The following is a 7,500-nucleotide window of genomic DNA, read 5'->3' as shown; positions in this document are numbered from 1 at the left end:
TAACGGAAAATCACAGAAATATATGTGACTATAAAGTAATGTAATGAGGAGTCTATGTGGATGGTGTTGGAGATTGCAACATATTGAGGAAATCTAATATTTAACCTCACATATAACGACACGTCATCACAAAACTTCACTTTAAAGCCACACCTTGGTTTTTCTTGCAATTAAGAACATTTTTATATTTTAACGCAAAATTTCAATTGTTATGGCCGATAACGAAATTATATGCGGTTCCTATTTCCTCGTTGATATTGTTGTTGCTGTTCTTGTTCGTTATTGATGTTTTAGTTAATTTTGCTGTCCTTATTATTGTTTGCTTTTCAGAGCATACATTAATTCCCTTGTTTGTAATTTTACCTTCAAAAATGGCACTAACATGCTGTTTTATATATTACGATGCTGTACTTTTCTTTGTTCTCATAACTTGCTTCTATCAACTTAAGTAGAATATAACTATTAGCCACAACAACTGAGACACACTCGCCATAATAGCAATATTACACTAAATAAGATTAGTAACAGATCTTAAAACCTGCTGCAAACTCTATCTTTATTCGTGTCGCCACAGAGCAATAAATATTTTACAGCTGTCACAAAGGATTTTACGACATAAAATTTAACTTCGTTTTAATTTTAGAATATTTTTGTCTCCTTTACATTGTCTTTTTTCAATCACATAAAAGAAGGTTTAATGTGTCGGTTCTTTGTTGCATGTTAAGCAAGACTTTCTCCCAAGCTGATAAAGCGATATTAAACATCTTATTACGCATGCGTTAATATGCATTAATGTTTGTAGAATCCTTGTATAAGAATCTTATTTGAAAATAGTGTTTACCAAAGAGGCGTAACTCCCCGATAAGACATTTAGAGGAATATTAATTCTTTAGATGAAGGAATAAAGTAGAATTAATAACAGACCTTTTATGAATGGAAGCGATTCCCTCATGTGTCATTTAAAATTTAGGGTCATAAAGAAACAAAAGACTGAGAAGTAATATATTTATGAGCTTTTTAGTAATGTTGTTTACATTAACATAGTCTTATATAGCTTTATTAAAGTTCTCCCCAGAGGGGACAGCAAAATCACAATTTAAGGAAGACAGGAATTTGCTAACACAGAAACTTAAAGAAGGTGGGAAATAATGAAAGCTTGCAGGGAAGGTAAAGAATGAGAAAGCTCAATATAGTAATTCTTGATAAACAATCGCCGTTGATGCATTGCATATAAAGATAGGGAAATTTGTTTTATTGCACATTATCGCTTCCCCAACCGCCCTCACTAACACACACACACACACACACACACACACACACACACGCACAGGAGAAACTGAACCGTGAGGATTATGGCTTATTTGACGTTCCATACTGATGTGTGTGTAAAAACCAGGTTGCGTGCAAAAATTTACTGTGTGACTCACATTTCTTGGGGTGGTGGTGGCGGCGGCGGTGGGAATATGCCACGGTGTCTCTGCAGTATGTTATTGCGTGCATATGAAAGTATATATGCGTTTATGTGCGCATGTATACACACATACATATGCATATGTGTGTGTGTGTGTTCGTGTGTGTGTGTGTGTATGTGTTTATAAACGAGTAGCTTATAGAGTTACTATTCTGTTTCTATCCGTAAAAAAAAAAAATGAAACAAAAACGAAGCATAGACATCAAAATTTGAATCATTACTTCGTAAGCTTGTCATTAATAAACAATTATATTTAACTCTACTTCCCGAAGTATTGAGTTCTTTATTTAATATGCAAAAGCCTTCTTAATTACACATACTGAAACACACATAACCACACACACACACACATGTATATATATGTGCATATATATAGGAGCAGGTATATATATATGTGCATATATATAGGTGTGGTAAGAAGCTGGCTTCCCAACCACATGGTTTCGGGTTCAGTCCTGTGACATCTTGGGTAAATGTCGTCTACTATAGCCACGCGCCGACCAAGGCCTTGTGAGTGGATTTAGTAGACGGAAACTGAAAGAAGCTCGACGTGTGTATGTATGTATGTATATATATATATATATATATATATATATATATATATATATATATATATATATATATATATATATATATGCATGTATGTATACATGTGTGTGTACGTGTGCGTGTGTGTGTGTGTGTGTGTGTGTGTCTGTCTGTCTTTGCGTCTGTGTTTGTCTCACCACCATCGCTTGACAACCGCTGTTGATGTGCTTACGTCCTCATAACTTAGCATTCGGCAACAGAGACTAAAACTTTTCAAGGCGGTGCTCCAGCATGGCTACAGTCAAATGACTGAAACAAGTAAAAGAAAGGAGTAAAAGAATATTGTTTTTTCTTTTATCTGTTACTTTTTCAGTCATTTGATTGCGACCATGCTGGAGCACCGACTTGAAGGGTTTTAGTCGAATGATTCGACCTTTTTTTTAAATCTGGTATTTATTTTATTGATCTCTATTATATAGTTCGAATTTACAGAAGGCAAAAGACTAAAACAGGTGAAGGAACAACAAGCAGGTGTATTAGTTTAATGCTCTAGAAGAATGGAAAAGTCTTTGACGTTTCGGGCCTAGGCGCTTCAAGAGAAAAGATTAAGAGGAAAAAAAATGGAGAGAGAAGGTAAAAAAAAAAACAGAGAGAGAAAATATGTCTAGGGATCAAGGGTCAACATAATGAAATTCCTGGAAGAAAGCGGCTGAGTGAAAGGGAGATAATAATGGTAACCTGGACGAACTAAGGTGCACAAGTGCGTGTGTGTACATGAGACTGGTGCTTTTATGTGTGTGAGTGTGTATGTGTAAATGGTGGCAAGTGCGTAATAGCTAGCTAGCTAGATAGATAGATAGATAGATAGATAGATAGATAGATAGATAGATAGATAGATAGATAGATAGATAGATAGATAGATAGATAGACAGAAAGCTGGAGAGATAGATAGACAGATAGAAAGAAAATAGATAGATAAGGTTTCTGGTTAGAATGTGCACTTTGCGATGATCATTCCGGCTTTCTGCATTGTCAGTACAAATGCTGCTATGGTCATCTTTGGTCTATATCTTTCCAGAATCAATAAATATATTATTTTTATTTCATAGTTTCCAGAGTTCGGTCCGCAATTAATGATCTGCTCAATTCCGCTTTGCTGGTATAGCATCCCTAGAAATTGCTTCATTGGAATTCACTACAATGACACTAGATGTGTCTGTGTGTGTGTGTACGTGTGTGTATGTATGTGAGTGAGTACGTATGTGTGTATGTGTATGTTTGTGAGTGAGTATGTATGCGTGTGTGCATGTATGCGTGTGTGAGTGTGTGTGTGTGAGTGTGTAAAGGGTGCAGTGAACCTGCCGAAGCGATTGTAAATACAAGGATTTGATCAAAGTCCTTCTTCAAGAATTCTATTTTACACTCTCCATAGCAACTTGACAGCGCTCTTTTTTATTACACGCACACATACATACATACATACATACATACATACACACGCACACACACACACATATATATATGTATGTATGTATGTATGTATGTATGTATGACAAGGTATAAATAGATATATTTTCTTTATTGCAGCAAATTTACTGCAATAAAGAAAAAAAATATGTAATGACCGTTATTCATACAACGTCTTGTATAACACTCAATGTAAAAACCTGTATAAATGAAGCAGAAGCACGGATTTACAATATTGAATAGTGAACTATGACCTTAGATCCTGCCGCATGAATACGTGCAGTTTTTTTATTTATTTTTTTTTTTAATCTAAGCAATATTGTTAGCCTGGCCTACTAATAGAGTATTAATGAAATATTTTCGCGGATTGATAATACCTCGGAAATAACTTTGTTTTTACATACATACATACATACATACATACACACACACGTATGTGTGCATATATATATATATATATATATATAGAGAGAGAGAGAGAGAGAGAGAGAGAGAGAGAGAGAGAGAGAGTGAGTGAGAGTTGTTGATGTGGCTCCTTCACCTTCAACTTCTGTGTCTCCTTCCACCACTACCACCACCACTGCTGATACAACCACTACTACTGTTGCCACTACTTCCACCACCACATCGTCATCATCACCATCATCATCATCATCATCAAATCTTCCTATAAACAGTCGCTCTTTATTTACCCCGTCTTTCACCACTTCACCCAGTTTAATCACTTCAGTGACCCAGCCCAACTTTCACAGCATGGCCGATTTGGCATTCACACCAACAAAGACCTCACCTAATATTTATCGAACCCCAGTGAAGTCTTCCTCTCAGAATGCTCTCCAACATTTCTACGAAACATTAAATACTCCAGTCCGAGGCAGAGATGCTTCCTTCCCTGACTCACTGACTACTTGAAAATAACTGGAAACGGAATATGCAAAATCGAAACGGAAACGATGTCCACCGGAGAAAAGAGCTCTGGATATTTTCAATGCTGGACCTTCCCAGTTACGAGCTGATTCCAGTAACAGTCAAGACGGTTCTTATAACAAAGATTCTATTCCTACATTTATTGAAAAAGTTATTTCTGAAACCAGCCTAGCTAAAGCGCTGGCCGCCAACATCTACAAGAAACTTTAAGGTGATTCAAAGTTGGATTTAGCATCGAAGAATGGTGAACAGAAACAGGTGGAAGAAAAACAGCCTGCAGACTGTGATAAGCTAATGGCTGATATATTATTGACTGACTTCCACATGATCAAAGACGACACTAAAGAAGTTATCAACCAGACAAGCAGTTCTTGATTACAGTTCTTGATGATCTTCTGGCAGAAACGTTAGTTCGCCGGGCGAAATGTTTAGCGGTATTTCGTCTGTCTTTATGTTCTGAGTTCAAATTCCGCCGAGGTCGACTTTACCTTTCATCCTTTCGGGGTCGATAAACTAAGTACCAGTTGTGTACTGGAGTCAATCTAATCGACTGGCTCCCTCCCCCCAAAATTGGGGCCTTGTGCCTTGAGTAGAAAAGAATATATATATGTGTGTGTGCGTGTGTGTGTGTGTGTGCGTCTGTGTGTGTGTGTGTATTCTTTTCTACTCTCTCTCTCTCTCTCTATATATATATATATATATATATATATAGAGAGAGAGAGAGAGAGAGAGAAAGAAGTCGAGGAGAAAATAATGAAGAAGCAGACACTTTAACTGATAGGTATACTTCTAATAGCATGTGCCTGTTGGTTATATCGAAATTTGAAACAATTACATGTGAGGTCGATTTGGTGTCTTAAATAAATAATGTTGTTTTCGATTCAGTTAACTCTTAATAAACAATTGTTAGCATAACTGAAGCAGCTGTTGTGATAATTATATTTTTTGTTGACTTTGCATATCTGGGAAGAAGAAAGTGTATGTGTTTAACTAGGGAACGTAGGAAGTGATAATTCAACAGCGATTTTATCAAAGATCTTCTGATTACAGAATTCAGCTTATATGCATTGTTTGTACATTGTACAAAAAGGATTTAGTTGAGAATTTTCTTAGATTAAGTGGATAGATACTTAAATGTAAGATGCTATAAATTTGTTGATATCTTTTTTTTTTTTTATTTTTTACTTTTAATATGGTTTATCCCATTCCAGGATACATGCTTTCAAATACCTATGTATAACCCTCTCACTGAACTAGGCTTTATTAATTTTCTTTTTACGTTTGTGTTAATATTTTTTATCTTTTGTTTCCCCTCATTAGACTACTGCGGCAACACTGGAGCGCCGCATTGATCTTTAGTCGAACGAATGGTCCTCAGTCCTTATTTATAAAGCCTGATACTTATTTAATAAGTTCTCTTTTGCCGAACCGCTAGAATAAATGCTAGGGTTAAAATATAAACCCTGGGGGTCGATTTATTCGACTAAAATCCTTTAAGGTCGTGGCCCAACATGGCTCCAGTCAAATGATTGAAACAAATAAAAGAATAAAAGAATATATTTATATACCTTATATAATAAAACAGTGTGTGTGTGTGTATGTGCGCGCGCGCGTGCGTATGTTCCTTATAGATTCAAAAATTGAGTTGCCGATTTTGATATATTAGATAACAAAAGATTCAGTAATCTTTCGGTTACCAAATAAAGTATTTTTTTGCACAACAAATCATTTTTATTATTACAAAAATAACTTCGAAAACGAGGTTGGGCCGCACAATTTTGAGGTCTTTAGCTAAGGGAGGCAACTCTGCCTGAACAATCTTGAAATACATGAAGTTTTACGAGGGAATGAAATTTCGAAAATATACCGTCGACTTTGTTAGTATTATTTAGTAGATAATCTTTTAATGTGAAGAATGTTTGTCCGTGTTTTTTTTTTTTAGTCCAGAGTTGCCTCTGGTGTAGCAGACCCATCGCATAGTTTTTTTCTTTAGCTTTTTTTCTTCCTGAAATACTGTAAATCTGTGTCTTTCTTTTTATGAAAGGGTGTGTTTTACGAGAGATTTCGCTGCTATTTATAGTAGCTCAGGTTACCACAGAGACACCTGTGTGTGTGTGTGTGTGTGTGTGTGTGTGTGTGTGTGTGTGTGTGTGTGTGTGTGTGTGCATGTGTGCGTGCGTGCGTGCGTGCGTGCGTGCGTGCGTGCGTGCGTGCGTGCGTGCGTGCGTGTGTGCATTTTGTGTTGAAAACAATACTTTTTCGCAGAGTATTAAGAAATCTGAACATCTTTTTTGCTGCTGACCATTCAACTTCAAATTACAGTTGTTAATTGCTGGAAGCTAAGTAGATTGAGATGTACATATAGTGTGTTATCGTATAGAGTGGAAGTTCAATACGAAGTTTTGAACTCATTATCTTGTGGTTAGTAGTCCATTAACTTAAATTTGAAGCCATTAAGTCTTTAAACATTATTTTACTGGGTTTAGTCTTTCGACTGTCACCATGATGGGGTATCACCTTCAAAAATTTAATTGATTATACTGACCTCAGTACGCATTTCAATCTGGCATTTATTTTATAGATAGCTGCCTGATGAATTGCTAAACACACAGTCGCGTATTAGGTGCAAGAAGGACTGTGCCGTTGAGAAAATTGCTTCCCAGCCACATGGTTCTACGTTTAGCCTCTTGCAAGTATTTTCTACTATAGCCCTTGTGACTGCATTTGGTAGACGGAAACTGCAACGTTGTTCATCAAAAATCACATTTACAAAGAAGAGTTTTTGCTTCATACTCCTCGTGTGTCGATTCTGCCCATAACAAAGGAACAAATACTACAACGTGACTGTAGGTCATAACACGCGGGCAACACCGGGGTACATTGCTAGTGTGTGTGTGTGTGTGTGTGTGTGTGTGTGTGTGTGTTTACGGTGGACTTCTTTCAGTTTCCGTTTACCAAATCCACTCACAAGGCTTTAGTTGGTGCGAGGTAGAAGACACTTATGCAAAGTGTCACGCAGTGAAATTGAACGTGGAACCACACTTCTTACCACACAGCCACGCCTGCATCTATGTTACAAACATTTTCTAATGCTCATTGGGAGAGGG

Source organism: Octopus bimaculoides, chromosome 3, assembly GCF_046866305.1.
Source record: "Octopus bimaculoides isolate indiv1 chromosome 3, ASM4686630v1, whole genome shotgun sequence".
NCBI classification, from domain to species: domain Eukaryota; kingdom Metazoa; phylum Mollusca; class Cephalopoda; order Octopoda; family Octopodidae; genus Octopus; species Octopus bimaculoides.
The sequence above is the reverse complement of the archived record's forward strand: the minus strand, read 5'-3'. Positions refer to the sequence as shown.